General features: G+C 45.6%; 1 protein-coding gene across 2 annotated transcripts in view; it reads right to left on the bottom strand.

Annotated features, from left to right (window-relative positions):
* Window positions 1-19492, bottom strand: part of LOC308388741 (spectrin beta chain, non-erythrocytic 1) — a 101404-nt gene extending 81912 nt beyond the window's left edge. The window contains exon 1 of one of the 2 annotated variants that reach the window (XM_080869621.1): window positions 19338-19492. The gene's annotated coding sequence lies outside the window, so the exon portion shown is untranslated. The remainder of the gene's footprint in view (window positions 1-19337) is intronic. The other variant, XM_080869622.1, reaches the window with a different exon arrangement.
* Between the last annotated feature and the right edge of the window lie 261 nt (window positions 19493-19753).

The raw sequence follows: 19753 nt of genomic DNA, 5'->3' as shown, positions 1-19753 counted from the left end.
ATTATTATTGTTACTTGTTTCACCTTCAGTGGCAACAACGTGATGTTGTATATTTCTAAATAAAATTTGAGAAATCTACATTTTTCTACAACAAACAAACGAACATGGGGGAGGGTTCCTTACAGCTCTTTGAAGGTCGGGGGTTTTGAGGTCATTTGTGTGAACATTAACTTTGGTGCTGTTTCACGTCATGTGAGGAAGAATCCCAAGTATGTGCTTTTACTCTAAATACACCGATAAGGATGCTGATTACAGAGGCAGCAGCTAACGATGCTTCAGCTCGTCCACACGGGGCTGAGCTCCGGCTCAAACCTCATCCTGTCGTCTTTCATTTCCCGAATCACCGGAGATTTATTCTCCCAAATCCTGGATCAAACCAGGACGTGACAGGAAAAAATAAAATCGTCCGTACACAACAGAAAGTTTTCACTTAAACATGGCCCCTCCTCCTCCTCCTCTCCACCCCTTCCCAGTCCAAACTCTCCCACTGCCTTCCTGCCATTATGCAACTGAAGCCTGCAGCCAAAAACAGCCTGCCAGCCTGCACTCCTCCTCCTGTTCAAACAAACAGCCCGTCCTCCTCCCTCTGCTCCGGCAGACGGGTGGAGGACGCAGATGAACAAGACTGAAACCCCGTCGTCGCTGTCGGCGTCCCGCTGGGCGTTATATGTGCAGGAAATGCATATGAACAAACTTTCAAGGTTTTACACGGAGATCCAGGAGATCTTAATCTGGAAACACACACACACACACACACACACACACACTTCTAAGAAGAAATGTGGAGATGACAGCTAAGGTCATGCAGGGTTCAGCGTGTTCCGGTTGTGAGGACGTGAGGTGTTGGATGGATCTCCTCCTGTGAGCCTCGTCCGATTTATTTACTAAGCTGGAACTTCAAACGTGGTCATTTGTCAGAGCGTGGCTCTCTGATTGTTGTTACACTAACGACTGAAGTGGAAAAGATTTATCTGAAACCATCGTGACACCGATGCACAAACCTGCTGCCGTCCTACAGAACAGTTCATCCGGTTAATCTGCCAGCTGCTTCGCTTTAACTTTTTTGAAGTTTATAGAAACCCTAACTTAAGACCTAAAGAGAGTTCTGAATATCATTACCACGATGTAACACAGCGCCATGTGCTGATGAAATCAGGCTGCTACGATCCCAATCAGCATTATGGTCGTGGTACAAATGGAGCTGGGAGCGAACCCCCGCACGCTGACAGATGTAGAGACTACATGCAACTTTGACGCTAGCTAGCGTGACGCCTCGATAACGGAAATCAAAGGGTTAATCACAGTTAGGACAAAGGTGGTTTGGGTTTGAGAATCAGCATCACTTTACTTGGAACATTTTTAATGTCAAACACTGAGTAAACCCGCCCCGGTCACAGCTCGTACACCGCCGGGTTCAGCAGTCAGACCTTTGAACAAACTCATTGTGCTTCTGCATCTCCTCAGTGCATCAAGATATTCATATTCCAAATCTGGGATGAAAAAAAACGAGCTTCCATGTTGAACTAACAGTCTAACGTTAATGTTCGAGAGACGTTAGAATAAAGCACGTTTTTTTCATACCTGTGGCAGGGGTGTCTCCGTTTTCAGAACTTTTCTGTTGCGGTCAGTTATTTTGATGAAAATTAACACGACCGTGCAGTTTTTCCAAAACTGGAAAAATAAAGATATATGAACTAAACTGAGGATGGCAGGGAGTTCGTTTAGAAAAGGGTGTAGCTGCAAGCCAAAGTGTGGTCGAATAACTGCTCAGATACATCGTTTTATTCACTGATGGAAGTGAAATTAAAATGCGATTATTTTGGCTAGTCCTGCTAGCTTGACGGCTAAGTTACAGAAAAAACCTGCAGAGCAGAAACGTCTGAAAATGTGCACATCAAGAGTTTTAAAATCAGAGTTTGAGGCGGACACCCTCAACCGGCCGCCCCTCCCTGAGCCTAGATCTGCTGGAGGTTTCTTCCTGTTAAAAGGGAGTTTTTCCTTCCCGCCGTCACCAGCTGCTCACCCATAGATGGTCGCCTGATTGTTGGGATTCTGTGTATTATTGTAAAGTCTTTACTTTAGACCGCTTTGAGGTGACTACTGTTGCGATTTGGTGCCATTCAAATAAAACTGACTTGAATTGACAGGTTTTCATATTTTCATATTCGAGTTTCAGACAAAGCGAGGACGTGAGCTTTGTCAAACAGAACCTTCCACACATACTGTAAAGGCCGAAGCTCGAGCAGCCAAATGGCTCCAGGATAAATGTGATATCCTCAGATAAACAGCACAATTATTCCCTCATATCCATTTCTGAATGAGCGCTGTGTCTGAGCGGGCAGACAGACGGCCCAATTGTCGAACCAGACGCCTGGGAACATGGGACGGTGACAACACCACATTGAGGGAGCCGGGGTCGAGTCATTTTAATGAAGTTGAGCTCTAATTTGCCCGAGCCGAGTAACAGACAGAGGAAGGAAGGAAGAAAGAGGCTTGTTCTCCCTCTCATTATTGTGATTTTTCCACTGTGAATCCATGACCTTCAGACAGAAAGGGACAAATTACCGAGATGACATGAACTTTCCATGAACCAGACGGACTAGGAAAAACAAGGACAGGTCTGGGATTCTAGCTGTTTAACCCACTCCTGTAATCAAAGACCGATGAACTACAAGAGGAAAATTTGGAAGAACTTTGACTTGCAGTAATCGAGTCTTTTCCGACTGTTCGGACAGATGTCCCATTACCATGTGTGCACGTCTAAGTTGGGGCAAAAGGAAGAACTACACCTGAATATTTAAATATTTGGATATTCAGTTGTCCGTTTTTGGATCCAGATATTACTCCGAGGCCATGGTTCTCAGCTGGAAAAGGCTTGATTGCCCACTTCGAATTGGAAAAGAGTTGCTGCCACAAGTACAGGACATTAAAGATCTCTGGGTAGAACCATGGACGCTGCATTGGTGTGTTGCTGTAAGGAAAGCTCTGAGCTTGCAGGCAAAACTTTCAATCTATGCTCCTATCATCAGTTATGAGCATCTGTTAGAGTCAGGAGTGACCCTTCAAGCGTCTGCTCTGAACTGAGTGGTTTCAGGTGTGCTTATAGGACAAAACGGCTGAGTTTACATCAGGAGTCAGAGAGGGTGACGTCTGCATGTGCAGCTGCGCTTAGAAACCCGTCATTAAAGCACATTAATGTTTACTGAGGCGTCAAAAGTCGTCATTAAAGCTACAGGAGAGCAAAGAGTTCGTCTCAGTCATGAGTTTGGCCTCCAACAATTATGACAAAAAAAGAAAACAATCAGGGGAAATTTTCCTTTTTTGTAGCAGATTTTGCGACAGAGCTGCTTTTTCTCGTGTTATTAATCAAGCGCTCCCAAATCAGGCCTTTGTCAGACTTTTGCTCCTCCCAGGAAAGAGGAAAGTCTGCCTGCTTTTTACAGCTGGTGCGGTAGTCTGGATGTTATCCAGCGCCTTTCTACTCGAGCACTCGAAGCCTTTTACACATCGCGTCTCATTCACCCATCCATACGAGCCTTTCTATGTCTAAACACATTCGCACTCTAACATATCAGGAACCACTCAGGGTTCGGCATCTTACCCAAGGATGTCTTGGCGTGCAGATTGGAGTAGCCAAACAAATAAATGATCGTCGAGGCAACGAGACGCTGCAGTGGGCAGTTCGGCCTTTTTCAAAGATGGAAGTCCAACCAGAGCCACTCACAGACCGCTCGCTCCACACATCGTTCCACAGTCGCAGACACGGCGACACGCACAGCTCTGCGTCGGCCAATCGCGCCACCCCGTGGGTCCCACGATCGGCTTTCGCTCGTAAACGACAGCTGGATGTCTGCTCTCCATCACTCGCCTTGAGGCCATCACGCAGAGCTTCGACCCAGGCCTCATCTTAATTTATATTTCTGCCACAGACACCAGCTCAGTTAAATGATCGGGATGAAAATACTAAATACCAAAATGATCAATATTTCTGCTGTAACCCAGCAGACACGTTGGGCCATGGTTACGTAACTTCTATAACTGAGACCCTTCATTCAGACCTTTCACTGAACATCACCCGGAGCAGATTTCTAATCTATGATAAAGGACTTTTGGGTAAAAGAGGCTGGATGATGCATAAATGTCATTATAGCCAAATTTTACCCACAAATCTGAATGAAAATAACTGGATTCACACAGAAATGCTGGCGAGGACGTCGGGACGCGAGAAAACACGCTCCGAGTAACAGATGAAGGGAGAGGAATTATCATCTCAGCGGGATTTACGCTCACTAATATCCACAGGAAACCAGTCGGAATAGTTCGGATCAGCGAGTGGGTGTTTGTGGGCGGCAGCTCTGAACACATCTCCACATCTACAGTGAGGAGAAAGACTGGGATGAAGAGGATGAGGGTGGGCTTAATGGCAGCTCCACTGGGAGCAGATAAGCAGAGTAAAAAGGAGGTTATCATTAGGGGGGAGCGCTATCTGAGCGTCACAGCAGAGTGACGATGAGCAGAGCAAATGAGGACACGAGAGTCCGACTGAGCCGGAGCAGGTCACCCTCAGACCGCCTCGGACCAGTTTACCCCCCTCTGATGTCCACGAATCGTCCAGGGCGCCTCAACATTAGAAACCAGAAGCGGAACGACATGATTTAAAGGTCAGAAAGTGAGATGCAACCTCGGAGGAGGGAGAATATGAAGCGTGTTAGAGAGGGAGAGAAGAGAGAGGGAAGGAATGTGAGGAGGAAGGAAAGAAAGGAGGGATCAGACGGGAGGAACGAAGCACTCGAGATACACAGCCGAGGTTAAGAGGAGTCTTCAGAAGTCCTTCTGATCTGTCCATCTCTGAGGAGGAGCAGGAGGAGGAGCGTTCACTGCTCTGATTCCTCCTGCACAGAGAGGAGACGTCACGGGATTGGTTTACTGGATTTCAAAACAAAAATAAGACGTTGGGCTTAAAGAGACGATCAGCTGCTGTGTTCTGTCAGGTCAAACTCGTGCCGACACTCTCACAGCGTCGCCTGTGAATGCTTTTAATACGTTTCCTGACAAATCAGTCGTATCTTTAAATTCCACCTTTGAAATCACATCTTGCCCTCATGCGGCCCGCGCCTCGTCCAGTGACAGCAGTGTCTGTTCAGCAGGGCCTGATGGTGGAGGCTGATGTTCTCTCAAACACATGAAAACATTAAGTAAACAACCCTAAAATGAGTCTCCTAATGTACCCTGACAGCATGCCCAAACAAATTCTTCGTGCAGTCACTTTAACGTTTTCTCAAATGGGGAAAATGAACGTAAAAGAAAAAAAGCCTTGGGTGCCCAAAAATAGAGCGCACTAAAACGGGACTAAAAGCATATTTTGTCCATTAAAGCGCTTTGATACGATCAGGTTCACATTCAGCCACTGCAGCAGGGTGGGGGTTCAGTCTCTGGAGATCTATGGAGAACTGGCTGTTCCCAAACTCTCTGATACAAGCAGGGCGGATCACAGGAGGAGGGGGCGGGGCCTCTGCGTGAGCGCCAAGGAGGAGAGAATGAACCAAACAGGGGTGAAGCTAGGAAGAAAGCCCAAAAGACCTTCATCTTCCCCCTCTCTCCACCCATCCTTTGCAGTGACGCCCAGAGCTCACACCCACTCTGCAAACCACATGACCCACACGTCCAGATGTGTTTCATACACTCCAAACACTCACACTCACACCCTTCAGGTGACCGTTAACTCAAACTGCAGGCAGACAAAACTGAGGCGGGAGAATATTTTCTGCCCCGTTTTGCTGCAATCTTGTCAAACGTGCACATTTAAACAGCTGTAATGATGCTTGTGGTTACAAAAACACAGAGGTCCGTGTGAACACGGCCTCCAGCCGTTTCAGCTCAAACTGAACCCGTCAGGACGATTATCCAGGAAATGCTCATCAGCTTACTGTGACTAAAGCACCGGGGCCAGTATTAATTGTTTAATCTTAAAAAATGGCTCATTTGGACTTTCACTGGAAGCTCCACCCACACCCAGCCAGGTGTTTTACCTGAGCACAGATTATTTGTGCCCAGCCAGATGTTGAGTTTGTTTAAAAGACAGCTGCAACAAAAGTTTCATTAAATCAAAAACACTTTCATTAACAAAGCCTCGGAGTTACTGAGTTAATATTTTCATATTAAATGATCTTCCAGCTCCATCCGTGAGCCCACAGCTGACAACAACCAGACGTTATCACGCAGCGTTAGCGGCTTCAGCGGTTACTGTCCTGGCGTGATGCGAGTCTGGGAAAAGAAAAAGCTGCTTTCTGGTGAAAAACTGAACACCTAGAAATAATTTCTGCTACAACACTTCAGCAGCTTCGGTCCAAAAATATCACAGAGCGCAGAAACCTTCACACAGGAAGACGCCATCGCCGCACGCAAACGCTCGGCTCTTCACAGTCCAGACTGAAGGGTCGGCTGTGTTGTCATGGCGATACATCCCATCATATCTCCCAGGCCGGCTGCCAGACTCTCTCTCTCTCCCCCCAACCCACAGTCCTGCCCGGCACATGTTGCAGTGCATTGTGGGATGTCAGATCTAATCTCACTTCTTAGGATGATGTGTGTGTGTGTGTGTGTGTGTGTGTGTGTGTGTGTGTGTGTGTGTGTGTGTGTGTGTGTGTGTGTGTGTGTGTGTGTGTGTGTGTATTACTCATGTTGTGGGGACCTGCATTTCCAGGGTACAATGTGGGAACTTGACTTCCTTTTTCCATTAGTCATTGAATTCCAGGATGAAGAACTGGTTCAAGGTCAGGTGAAGGTTAGTTTCAGGAAATAAATGCAAGGGCAAAGTCCTCTGAAGTGATGAAAACGTGCGCGTCCCGATGATCCGACTCTTCAACGTGGGATCGCATTCCTCAACACTGCAGGTCAGCACTGACCGCCCACCTGTCGCTATGACTCACCTGTCTGCCTGACTGCAACTATGAGAAAGCTCCATGCAGCAACATGGAGGAAGCAGAGAGAGGAATGCAGTCATTATTTAAGGGAAACATTCAGAGCTGCGCAGTCTGTGTGAACATCCTGACGAATGTGCATTCAGTCAAGGACGCATAAACCCTCCCCCTCCCTGTCCAAGGTCATCCAAATCATTTTGTGTGACGCCAAGTGTGTCAGTGGGTATTTGTGGGTAAGGAATACGCTGGTGTAAAGCTCCTTAATATCTGTGAGCGCGCAACCGGCAGCTGTGTGCTGAAGCAGACAGCTCGCTACTAAAAACACTCTGCATCAAGGGCGAAGATTTGGCATGGACGGAAGGGACGTGTCCCCACCAATAATTTGATCTATTCGAGTAAAGAAAATCAAACCAGATAGAAAGAAAGAAAAAAAACAAAAAAAAAACACAATCTGTCAGCGTCTCATTCACCCAGCGGTGCATCCTGGGTGAATGATGCACCGCTTCCTTCCTTCCGTTTCTAATTTTGATTGAAACTGTCAGAGAAAACGGAGCCTCGAGCAGCCAGGACATTAGTTTACAGAAGCTGTACCACGTCCAGGAGAGACTGGACAGTATAGATGGAAAACAAACATGGCAGCAGTTTATCTCAGTCAGCGAGAGGAGCAGGCATGTGTTCGGCTCCTTCACATAGTGGACATTGAGTTGTTGTGTCCATGTCTGTTGCTGTAACAGTAGTTCATGTTCAGAATAAAAGATCCCAGCTCACTGATCTGATCGGGGCAATAGTGCCTGAGATGTTACATAATGTTGCTGAGAGATCTTTTACTCTGTGGTCATCTTAGACGAGTAGTTTATGGACAAAACCCAGCAGGTCATTCAGTGTTCCCTTAGTGCCAAAGTATAACAGATGTTGGTGTAGTATAACTGAAGTAATGTTAAGTCCTTAAAGTCATATTCTTTTATTGTCATGACTGTATTTGAAGCTGTTTTTATTTTTGTATGATACCTGATTTATATGGAATATGGCTGAAGTAAACTAAAGTCTAAAATACTTAGTCAGTCATTTGTTTAATAGTAATTTAACATTTTATAATTCACATATAAAACTATGAATTGTAATTTTAAATGGTTTAAAAGCAGGTAGAATAGCATATTTCTCCTTTTATCAAGACTTTAGCTCTGCTTTCAATACGATACTCCCGGACAGACTAATAGTTAAACTGCTAGAAATCGGACTTCCTTCCACCACCTGCCGCTGGATCAGAGACTTCCTCTCAGACCGTGTACAGAGAGTTAGAGTGGGGCCTCATCTTTCCTCAGCCCTCAGCCTCAACACTGGCTCTCCACAAGGCTGTGTACTGAGTCCCCTACTGTACACTCTGTACACACATGACTGTGTTAGTTCCCACCCAGACAACACAGTCATCAAGTTTGCAGATGATACCACCATGGTGGGGCTCATCTCAGGGGGAGATGAGACTGCGTACAGAGCTGAAGTTCAGAGGCTGTCAGACTGGTGTGTAGATAACAACCTGGACCTCAATACCACCAAAACAAAAGAACTGGTAGTTGACTTCAGAAGGAGGAAGTCCGAGCTGCAGCCTGTCAGCATTAACGGGGAGTGCATGGAAAGGGTCTCCAGTTTCAAGTTCCTGGGTGTGCACATAGACACAGACCTCCAATGGAGCTCTAACACGACGTAGGATAGTTCTCCAATTTCATTGTACTACTGTACTATGTATGACTGTGCAATGACAATAAAGAGTTATCTTATCTTAAGAAGCAAAGACAAAAAGGAAAAAAGAAAGAAACAGGGCTCCGTGGTTGGATCATCCGTCCCCACCAACGACAAAACCAAATCTACGCCCTTGCTCTGCATACATCCTTAAACTAGTGGGGCCCAAGCTTTTTTTTTGCTAGGCCCCCTTTTGTTGTACAAGGAGAATCAATCATCACACACGTCCATACACCTCGGCACTTGTGCAGGTGAAACTAAAGGGCAGATTTGCTTCACCATATTTTCTAGTCTTTGGCTTAGAATGAAGGTAGTTTGGAAACATATTCAGCGATGCTTCGTCTTCGTTTCTGTGGCCGCCCCGTCAAAAACCTGTCCATGATGCTAGCAGTGTCCAAGCGCTCTTTTTTTATTCTTTTCTCTTTTCATACCGCCCCCCTGCAATGGGCCCCTCGGAATATTATGGGCGTGGCCTCTTTGTCAGGGGGTGACATAATATGGTTAGACTAAAATCTAAACATCATGTTTGTAGAATTATTATTTCATTATTTTGTGTAAAAATATTTGAAACTACAAAAACTACAAATAGCTAAAATATCACAAAACAGTTACTTTGTAACTAATAACTGACCTGTTACCAACAAACTGCAGTAAAACATGCAAACTTCCATTCTGCTCTCCACGTAGCATCGACACAACCCTCTCCAGCTGTGTCTATGCTACGCCGCTATTACCCCGCCCACTTTGGTCCAGCTTAAATTGTTTTTCTGAGGTTTGTTTTTTTGAGTTTCAACGTTTCTAAAAATGTGACACGCTGAGACATCTGTGTGTTTTCAACAGAATTAATGTCGTCACATTTTCTGGCCTCGGCGTGGCCAGAAGTCAGTCTCTCTCTCTCTCTCACTCACTCACACACACACACACACACACACCCCCCCCCCCCCCATCAGGATGGACAATTCCTGGAAACTGAGATCAAATCTACTCGCTTGCCTTTTTTTCCTCCCTCTGATGTTGCTATGGCAATAAAAAGGCTTACATCAGTGACCTACACCCTTCTCATCACCCGGGTGGAGCTGTAACACAAGCCCTGATGATGTCATGCATTACATTACGTGTGTGTGTGGTTAATGTGCATGTGAGATTTTATTTCAGTAACATGTCTGTGCTTTAGTTGGTGTACAAAGAGATTCCATGGAAAACAATTAGTATGAAAAAAGTGGAATTTGAGTCATTAAAAACATTTTATTATGTGTGAGATGAGCTTTTACTTTGAAAAGTGTGAGAGGAGACATTAATCAAGCAGCTTCGCTGCAGCTGAGTGTTTTAAAAGCTTTAGATGGTACGTTTCCTCGGCCTTCGAAGTCTGTGGCGAATCTCAGCCCATCACAGTGGCTGAGGTTACAGAAAGCTCCTCAGAGCTAGCACAGAAACAACGCCTCAGCTTTCTTTCACTCCTGTGTAGACGGAACTAACACGAGTAAATTAACCAGCCGCAGTTTAACAGATGATTCGTGTTGGGAGTGCTGGGGGCGGCTCCACAGTGGTTTACTCGCTCGCCCAGCGTGTGGAACTGCAGATCTGATGTGCCGTTCGGTCACAGGCTGGGGAGCGAAGGATAAAGTGCAAGTTCACGCAGATCACATGACAGCAGAGAGTCTGCAGAGCTTCAGCCCGGAGGAAGGTGGCGTTCCACTTTTGCCTAATCGCTCATTTCCTGTCGGCGTCTGCAGGCCGACCCCGCCCTCGTAGCGCTGCCTCAGGGTGTGCGCACGATGCATTCACAGCGTTTATATTTACACACACCCACAAAAAAGACATTTACACACCACTCAAACTCATTTCCCATGATGCCGAGCAACTTAGACTCCATCCACCACCAAGAACATCCCGGGATTTGAACCGGCAACTTCAACAAACCTCAGAGACACACACACACACACACTCTGCAGATGTCAGGTTAGTGTGCAGCCTGAAAACATCTGGAGGCCTTACAGTGAACATTTCATTTAATAGGAATGTGTGTGTGTGTGTGTGTGTGTGTGTGTGTGTGTGTGTGTGTGAGAGAGAGAGAGGAACGCCTTTGGCTACATGGAAATCAAATTAAATGGAGTCCTGCTGAAGGTCAGTGCAAAATGCATGAGTGTGTGTGTGTGTGTGTGTGTGTGTGTGGGGGGGGGGGGGGGGGGGGTATTTCGTCTCAAACTGTTACATGGAACACACACACACACACACACACACACACACACAATGAATGGTCATGACGTTAATCACAGCCTCTCAAACACTAACCTGTTGTATTCTGCTACGTCTACGGTGGCCCTGAAAGCTCAAACACAGCAGCTACACAAAAGCAGGAGGTGGTTTCAGAGTCTTCCTCATTACACCAACTTTGAGCAGCTCTTCCTCATGTTTTAGCTCCAGAGAGGAAGATGAAGGGCACTGAGCTGCTCCTCCTCTTCCTCTCCGAGGTGCATTTAAGTGGAATAAATGGGAAAAGCCTCCATTTAACATGAAAGGAAAACCAACAATGAATAAAAAGCTCAACTTTTATCTGCAGCGAAGACAAAAACAGCTCATCTGTGACTCTGTTACTAAAACTAAATTAGCCTTAAATTTTCTCACTAAGGAATGAAAACGATCCTTTAAACTTGAAAGCGTCAGTGCTTTGACTTATTGTTTGACTTATTATGACCAATAATTAACGTGGTGAGATCTTTCCCTCTCCTGTGCTGGGCCAAGTCACTCGCTTGCATTAATTCACACCCATGTGAGCCATGAAAACGACGTCTCAAAGCGACGCTGCAGGTTAACGGACTAAGCTAGTGCTCAGCAGTGCTCTGATTGGACGAGCTGAGCAGATTTCCCCTCTGTCGCTCGCTCAGCCGTGCTGAGGTTTTGTACGAGCTCTGCAACTCTGACACTGTCGGGGCTGAAAACCCGTTCGTAGCCACTTTTTCTTCTTCGTTGGTCTCTGCAGACAGCGCAGCTGGCGTCAGTCCTTTAACCTGCTCTCTGCTGCTCGCCTCCTCACCTTTCCGCCGTCTCATCAGACGCCTGTGAAACCAATTAGCCGGCAGAGAAACTGCAGCGTGACAGATCAGAGCAGAAGCTCAAAATCAGATGTTTTACGTTTACGCACTTTTATTTTTCCGTCTCCTCGTCTATCAGGAATAAACTGACGAGCTTTTTGGAAGCACAGAAATGGAAAATATTGCTGCTGCACATCAGCGCAGGCTCTTCATAAACGCTCCTCTCCACATACTTTATTCATGAGATCTCAGCTTGTGCGTTTTTCCTTTTTAATCTTGGATGGAAATTTACTTCGACATTTATGAGCCGAGCAGCTTTGGCTTCTGTCACCTTTTAAAAACTTCATTTCAGATCCCAACAAATCCCGGAGCCTCGGGAGGAAGTGAAGGACCAACCGAACCGAGATTAGAAGAAGGCAGAGACGCTTTAATCCAAACATCTTTCATCACACCGAGTTTCATGTGTGTTTGACCCCCGCTGGGGTCAGACTGCTCCATGTAAGCCCCCCCACCCCCACAAGTAAAATCCGTATATGAATATGGAATCACAGCTTTGATGCTCGGGTTCGATCACACTCGAGCGTCGCACTGAAACTAAAGCTCGGGTCTGTCTGCTTTACAGATGCTCTTATATAAACGTCTGTTTTCAGTTAATGATTTTTGCATCTGTCATGTGAAGATAAAGAATCTGGTTATTGTGAGGACTTCCTGTTCCTGCTCTCAGGATTCACATGGCAACAGTTTAAAACCTGAGGTTTTAAATCGAAACATTTCTCTACGCAGACGTCACTTTAGTAAGACGTCACTTTCAAAGCGTTACATTAACCGTAGACGTTGCATGTAGATTACTATCAGTAATCTTTAAACAATAAACTAAAAGCTATGAAAGACTTTAAAATGTTTACAACACGTAAAGATTTTATAAAGACTTTAAACTTAAGAACAAGATTTTACTTAAAAAGAAATTTAAAATACTTTTTTTTAAAATACAATCATTATTTTAAAAACTAAAAGCTTTAATTATAAAATAAAGTTTCTGTAAATTCTTAAAAGTTTAATGTGCATTTAAAAGTTGCACTTTAGTAAAAGTTTTCCACAAATTCTACAAATTCGGTTTAAAGAGATTTCCTTAGACGACATCGTTTGAAAATTGGATTTAAAAAGACTTTGTAGACTTTCTAGTAGACTTTTAATTACCCGCTTTACTTAGTGTTAAACTGCACATAATCTTAAAAAGATGTTTTACATTCAATAGAAAATTCAAGAGCTTTCAGTTTATGTTAAACATTATAAAACCTGAATTTTAAGAACTTTTATTCAACACGTTCATTTGAAAAACTTTAAAATCTCTACTTTACATTGACTAAAAGATTTGAAACTTTAAAGCTGCACACAAACATTTTATTTTCAACGCTTTATGCTCTTAAATCAAAACTGGAATTATTCAGTTTTTTTGTTTTTATAAACACATTTAAATACATTAAAGTATTTCACATTGAATAAATCTTTCTCTAAGTTTGCATTAATGAGACGTTCTAATAAACCCACAGTCCTCACTTTACATCAACTAAACGCTTTGATTTTTTTTTATGCAAACAGCTTCACCTGACTTCTGTGTTGCAGCTCCACCTCCACCTGCTCCGTGTCTGCAGGTGAGACTGCGCCCGTGTGCAGCACAGCGAACGCTCCGAAGCGTCCGACTAAATTAAACCAGACTTTTAGACCCAAGCTTTAAAATCTGCGGCGTCGTGGTGAAGGTGAGCGCCGCTCTCACAGACTTTCTATACTTAGTTGAAGCTTCGCCGCTGGGAAACAGACCCTCCTCCTCCTCCTCCCTCTGTCCAACTGCTCCACTTCCTATCTGCGGGACACTTTCCAGAACATTCCTGCGTCCCTCCTCGTTCTCCTCTGCTTTCAGTTTTTACAGCTGGTATGTTTAATTCCTGTCCTCCTTCATCATCATCACCTACTCCCATCCCCACTGCCAATCACGTCACTTCATTTTAACTCGGTCCACTTTATTTTAGTAATCTGATTACTTGTTCTCGCCTTGTTTCCTGCTGAGGTCACGCAGCATTAGCTTTAACTATGAACACAAACACGGTGTGTCGCGTTTGACGCCGCTCGCCTCACCACCTCCTGTTCTCCTCCCCCTCGTTCTCCTCCCTCAGGACCACCTCCCTCCTGGTTTTCATGCAGCTCCCTCCTCTCCCACGCATCCTTCCTCACAGCATCAAAATCGAGTTTTCTCCACACCCATCTGAAACTCTATCAGCTTCAAGTTTAAGCCTCAGAGTCGTGAATCTCTGACACTGCACTGCTTCAGTGAAGAAGGTGCAGTTTAAGCTCTTAAGGAGAAGCAGAAAAATGCAAGGTAAGAAGGAAGGATAAGAAGGAAAGGATGCATACAGGTAAGTGTGGTGAAGACAGAGAGGAAGGATGACTGGCCTCGTTTCCTAAAATAAAGCTCACCTCTTTGCTCTTAAAGGAACCTAGTTTCATCGATACTCCTGCTGCTCTGCACTACAGCAGATCAGCTGAGCATTAAAGGATGTGGGCAGATTTATGATGCATGGATCTGCACCAACCAAAGAGCAGATTTGAACTCTAAGCTTTGGACAGCATGTCACTGCTGATGTTTGGCGCTGTAATGCAGAACAGGAAGGAGGCCTCTGCGTTTCCTCGTTACATCCAAACCAGCAAATCAACCTTATGACCAATCCCAGAAACACGTCGACATTTAAAAAGACGCCGTGCGTGCCGTTTCCACGTTTCCCATAAACGCACCTCCTTCATCTCGTCACGCGCTTCCTCGCCATCTTTGGAATGAAACATCCTGCGATGGAGGTCGTTACTTCTTTTTAAAGGGCCAACGACTTTGGCAAAATTCAGACCAAACATCAGCCAGATTTCATATTTCCTGAATACAAAGAGTTGATATTTCTGAGCTTTTTACAGAGAAACACATCCTGAATTCAATGAATCGGACTTTTCTGATATTATGAATGTCTCTGGGAGGAAACGAGTGACACGGCATAAAATATTCAACAAACTGAAATCGTCTGAACAGCAGGAGACGATCAAACATGCTGCAAATAATCTGCCATAAACACGATTCCTAATGATCCCCGTCTGTAAACATTCACCCACTCAGGACCAAAATCCTGACCAAACACCTCGTTCTCCTGCATTTATGCTTCAGATTCAGATCACATGACCGCAGGCTCCTCCTCCTTCATCTGGCGACAATGAAGTCAGAGCGGCGTCCTTCTGTCCTCGCTATGCAAACAACCCGACGTCTGAGACGCACTCTGTCAACTCCGTTCTGCACTAACGAAGACAGAAACACTCGGATCTGTTTACAGGAAGGAGCTCGGAGAAGAAACGACAGCAGGAGGGACGGAGGCCACAAAACGTGACGATTCAGACCAAAGGCGGTCTGAGGCGGACGCGTTCGACCGCACGAATAACAGCGGCTTAAGTGAAGTTATCAAAAGTGCACATTAAGAAGTGAGAAATGCTTTTGTGGACAGTTTCCTATGAGTTTATGGTTCAATGTGAATCCAACAGACGTTTACTTTATAAAGTCTGATCCAAATCTAAAGGCATGTTTAAAGCCATCGTGTACTCCAGTCTCAGCTGCTGGTTCATGATGATGAACACAAAGTTTTCCACATTTAACCAGAACGTCTACGTCAGCATCATCATGCACGGGTTCAAAACCCTGAGACGATCACAGGTCAGCAAGTCGAGGAAACGGGAAAATGTTTGAATACAAAAACCAGGCCTCAAACTAAAAGCTCCAGGATTGGAAACTGTTTCGTTTCCTTTGCTTAAACATGAAAAGAGGTTTTTGTTTGGTGAGCAGAGACAACAGGAGGACGCACAGACCGCTCGGGCTCACATCGGCGCTCTGACACAACGGCAAAGACAAACAGGAAGTGCTGTGCATTCAAAGACAAAGTCAACACAAACCTGCTGAACTCACCACCGGTGCCTCCATTCATGAATACGACTGAGCCAAACATTTAAAGGAAGTTCTGCTGACGCCACCTCGTAGCGTTTTCGCTTCGCCTGTTATGCAGTTGTGCTCCTACAACGCAGCGAGCTGAAGACACAACTGTTTAATATTGATGGAGCTGGAAGCGTGGGAGTCGGACGCTGCAGCAGAGCTGATGACTTACAGCTCGGATCCCCCCGCCGCGTGACGCCGAAACCCACATCATCACCGCCGCCCACACTGCCTCAGAGGCATCAGCGGAGGAGCCAAAACGCACCCAGAAGCATCGTCGGATCTCCATCAGGAGCATCGATCCACTGAAAGTGTCCCTGCAGACCGTTAAAACATCCAAACGGATCGAACCAAGAAACAAACCAAGCGAGGACTTCCCCTCGTTACCAGCTTCACTTCATTTAAAGGTCTCAGAGCCACCTGAGCTCTGACCACGAGGACGCGGCAGAACCTGCTTTCACCACCACTTTCTTTCTATCCCATGTAGGGCTGCCACAAACGACTATTTTGATAGTCGACTAATCAGATCATCATCCATTGGACGTAAAAGTACAGCTTATTGCACCAGCAGCATCTGCTCTTATATAACTATCATTAGCTTACAGCTTTAAGTGTTTCAGGTCTGTGCTAACTAAAAATAAAGACAAGATGATAGTTTATTAAATTTTAATGAAATTTGCAGATTGTTTCGGTGAAGTTTAATAAACTCCTTGCTATCTAAAATATAAAAGGACACCGGAGTAAACTCTCGAGCATCTCACACTTCTGATAATCAGCTGTCTGCTTGACGTTTATTCAGCTGTGTAAAAACTATAACTTTAATCTCAGACAAACCGATTTACTCAGGAACAAATAAAATACTGAAAAAAGCCAAACAATAACATTTTCAAGTTATCTAAGTGACTCATATATCATGTTTAACCTGAGCAGCGAAAGACGGCGGTGGGGTTGAAAACGATCTGCCGGGAGTCCGGTGTTCTCACGGCGCTAGTGAGCCTAGCCCCCGGCTAGCTATCGAGCTAGTGGGTAACAGACGTCTCCGAAAACGTCGGAGCGCTTTTGAAAATATGCGGTGTCCTGATAAACAGAGCCGATATTTGAGGTTTACACAGCTACATTCTCCCTGAAAATATGTTAAACGTTTATTTTGTGACCCAGAAAGAATAATAAGAGTAACATTAAAACTAACTAGCTGCCGCCATTGTTGGAAACTGAGCTGGGCTGCGCTATGAATTCTGGGACACTGCTTCTTCTTCTTCGGGGGTTTAACGGCAGCTGACATCCTTGTACATGCAGTGCTGCCATCTTCTGTTTCAGTCCGTTATTACACTCTTAAATCCTGCTACTTATTCCTGCGTCTTTTGGGATCACAAACCTTCAAACGACGCGTCGACTATTAAATCAGTCGACGATTTTGATAGTCGACTAATCGTGGCAGCCCTATTCCCATCACCTTTTACCTTTTTCACTCACACAAAGCGCACGATCAGCTGTGGGGCTGTGTCTGAGCTGAGGGTGGTGTCTGGGTCGAGCACACAGGCAGAACAGAAGCATCACAAAAACTGGCTAAAAATGAGAGATTCTTAATATCCAGAAACAAATTCAGTCACTTAAAAGTTAAAAATCAGGGATCGGCTTGTTTATTCGCTCACTTATGAGGCTTTTAGTTGGAAACCAGCCAGGCGGCCCAAACTAGACCGGCCCAGCAGGGTACACCAACCTTAGACCGGCGGATTTTTATCATATACGCAGAAACATTTCTCAAACTTCACAATGGGCAAAATTTCCATAACGAAAAAAGCAAAATTACAAAAATTTAGTTCACATTAAAAGTCTGTTTAACTGTTCCCATCACAGCTGAACTCTGCTTGTCTTCATGTCCTGTTCATATCAAACATGACCAAAGTCCCTAATAATGAGCTGAGCCTGCTTAAGCTCTCAGTTTCACCGTTTTTTTGGGGTTTTTTCCCCCCCATTCTTGGCTCTGTGTGACATCACAGAGACAGGATATGCCTAATATGGCTCTCCCAGACAAAGAAGCCCCACCTCCTCTGCTGTTCAAATCAAGAGGCAGCCAATCAGGAGAGTTTGTGTAAAGGGAAAAATCAGTGCTAAAATGGCTTTAAGTGCAAGATAAAGTAGGATTATTCTGAACTGACACTCATGCAAAGCTGGTCTAACACAATATAAAACGTGGAGAGAATACTCTGGTGAATCGTCTTTATAAAAAGTACATTTACTATAAACTTGTCAGATTTTTAAGTGGTTTAAATGTTACATTTTGATCATAGGCGGTCCTCCAGGATCCCCACACCCCCCGTGGTATTTTAAAGGGAGTAAAATAAAACTGGTCATCCTCAGTGGAAGTCATCCAAACATCTATCAGTTTCCTTTTGCTTATCCAGAGCCGGGTCACAAGCCCAGCAGGGCGTTCCAGAGGAAGGTTTTCCAGCTGAGGAAGGGATCTGGGAAATGTTGGCACTAGAACTGACTGGAGGAAATCACGTCAGTGTGAAATATGCTTTTCCTCGAGCATCGGTTAACTGTGAGGATTACGATCTTACTTACACGCCAGAAAGGAAAACTCTGGCTGCGTGATTCAACATTTTTTTTAGTTCATGTTTGAATCTTTTAAAAGATTTTAGGGTTGGAGATTAACTTTTTACTGCCAACACGGCGGCGTCCTTGAGCCTCCCAGTGGGAACAAAGTATGAAAAGCAATAATTTTTATCCCTGAAACAGCAGATTTAGGCTGAAAAGGTGCAAATCTCCATCTCTGGTTTCACTGCAGCTCTTTGTTAAAGCAGCAGCAGCCTGACAACTGCTCCACACCTCACTGTGATATTATAAAGGCTCCGGTCAACAAGTTGCCAAATGTTTCCCAGCTGCTGCATCAGAGAAATGAGGAGATAGGTGGGGGAGGATGAAGATAAGGGTGAGGAGAAGCAGGGGAGGAGGAGGAGAAAGCAGGGTGAGGAGAAGCAGTGAGGACAGATCAGGGAACGAAAAGATTAGGAGGAGAGAAAGCAGCACTCGGCCTGTATCTGATTACATAATTGCTTCAAACAGGGTCTGCGCAAACAGCAGCAGTCCACGCAGAAACACCTCCACGTCCCCGAACTTCATTTAAGCCCGCAACGTTAGAAACACGTCACACTCCTGCACAGAAACAGCAGAAATATCTGCAGACATCTGAATTATTAAGACGCAACGATGAGCTGTGAGGGGAGAGCAGCGGCGCTGGGCGGGACAGAGGGACGGAGTACAGAGAAGGTCACTCCAGAGAAGCTGTGGGAACGTCCTGCTGTTTGTTTGCTCTGAGGTCGACCACGCCTGCACCACCATCATCATCATCATCATCCATCAGGAGAGCGGGGACAAACAAACCCTCCATCAGCTCCGACTGAGCCGTGAGAGCTGCAGACTTTCACCAAAACAACAACCACCTCCTCCTCCACCAGCAGCAGCAGCTCCTGCGCACCATGCACAAGTTCAACGCCACGATGGAGAACATGGCGGGGGGAGGGGGGCGCACAGACACACGGGGAGAAGACGTCGCTGCCCGGCTCGTCTTTGCACCAACAGCCCGCAGCTGTGGAGGTTAACCCGAGAGAGGCAGACCGGGGCTGCACTCACCTGGAGACCGACGGAAGCGCAGTGGAGTCCCGCTCGGAGCGAAGGACGGACGGGCTGCTGAGAGCTCGGAGCACGAAGAGCGCAGAAGCACAGTCCTGAAATCCACCAATCCTCCTCCTCCTCCTCTTCCTCCTCCCCCCGCCCTCCGCTTCAGCCCGGCCGGGACTGCAGCGCACGGTGCGCTCGGTTCAATCACCGGGACACCCCGCCGGGGCACTGACCCTGCTTTATGACGATTATTATAACGTCATCCGCAGCAGTCTCATAAATATTACTAAGCAAACTAAAGTAATTACACTGACAGATCCCCACCGCCTACACTCACTGTGTTCATGTACGATCAAATCAAACCGCACAGCGCTTTATACTGTATGGTAACCCCCGAAAACCAACTCGGCCCTGTGAGCAGGCACTTG

Source organism: Rhamphochromis sp. 'chilingali' (assembly GCF_963969265.1).
Source record: "Rhamphochromis sp. 'chilingali' genome assembly, chromosome: 20".
In the NCBI taxonomy this organism is placed as follows: Eukaryota; Metazoa; Chordata; class Actinopteri; order Cichliformes; family Cichlidae; genus Rhamphochromis; species Rhamphochromis sp. 'chilingali'.
The sequence above is the reverse complement of the archived record's forward strand: the minus strand, read 5'-3'. Positions and strand labels throughout refer to the sequence as shown.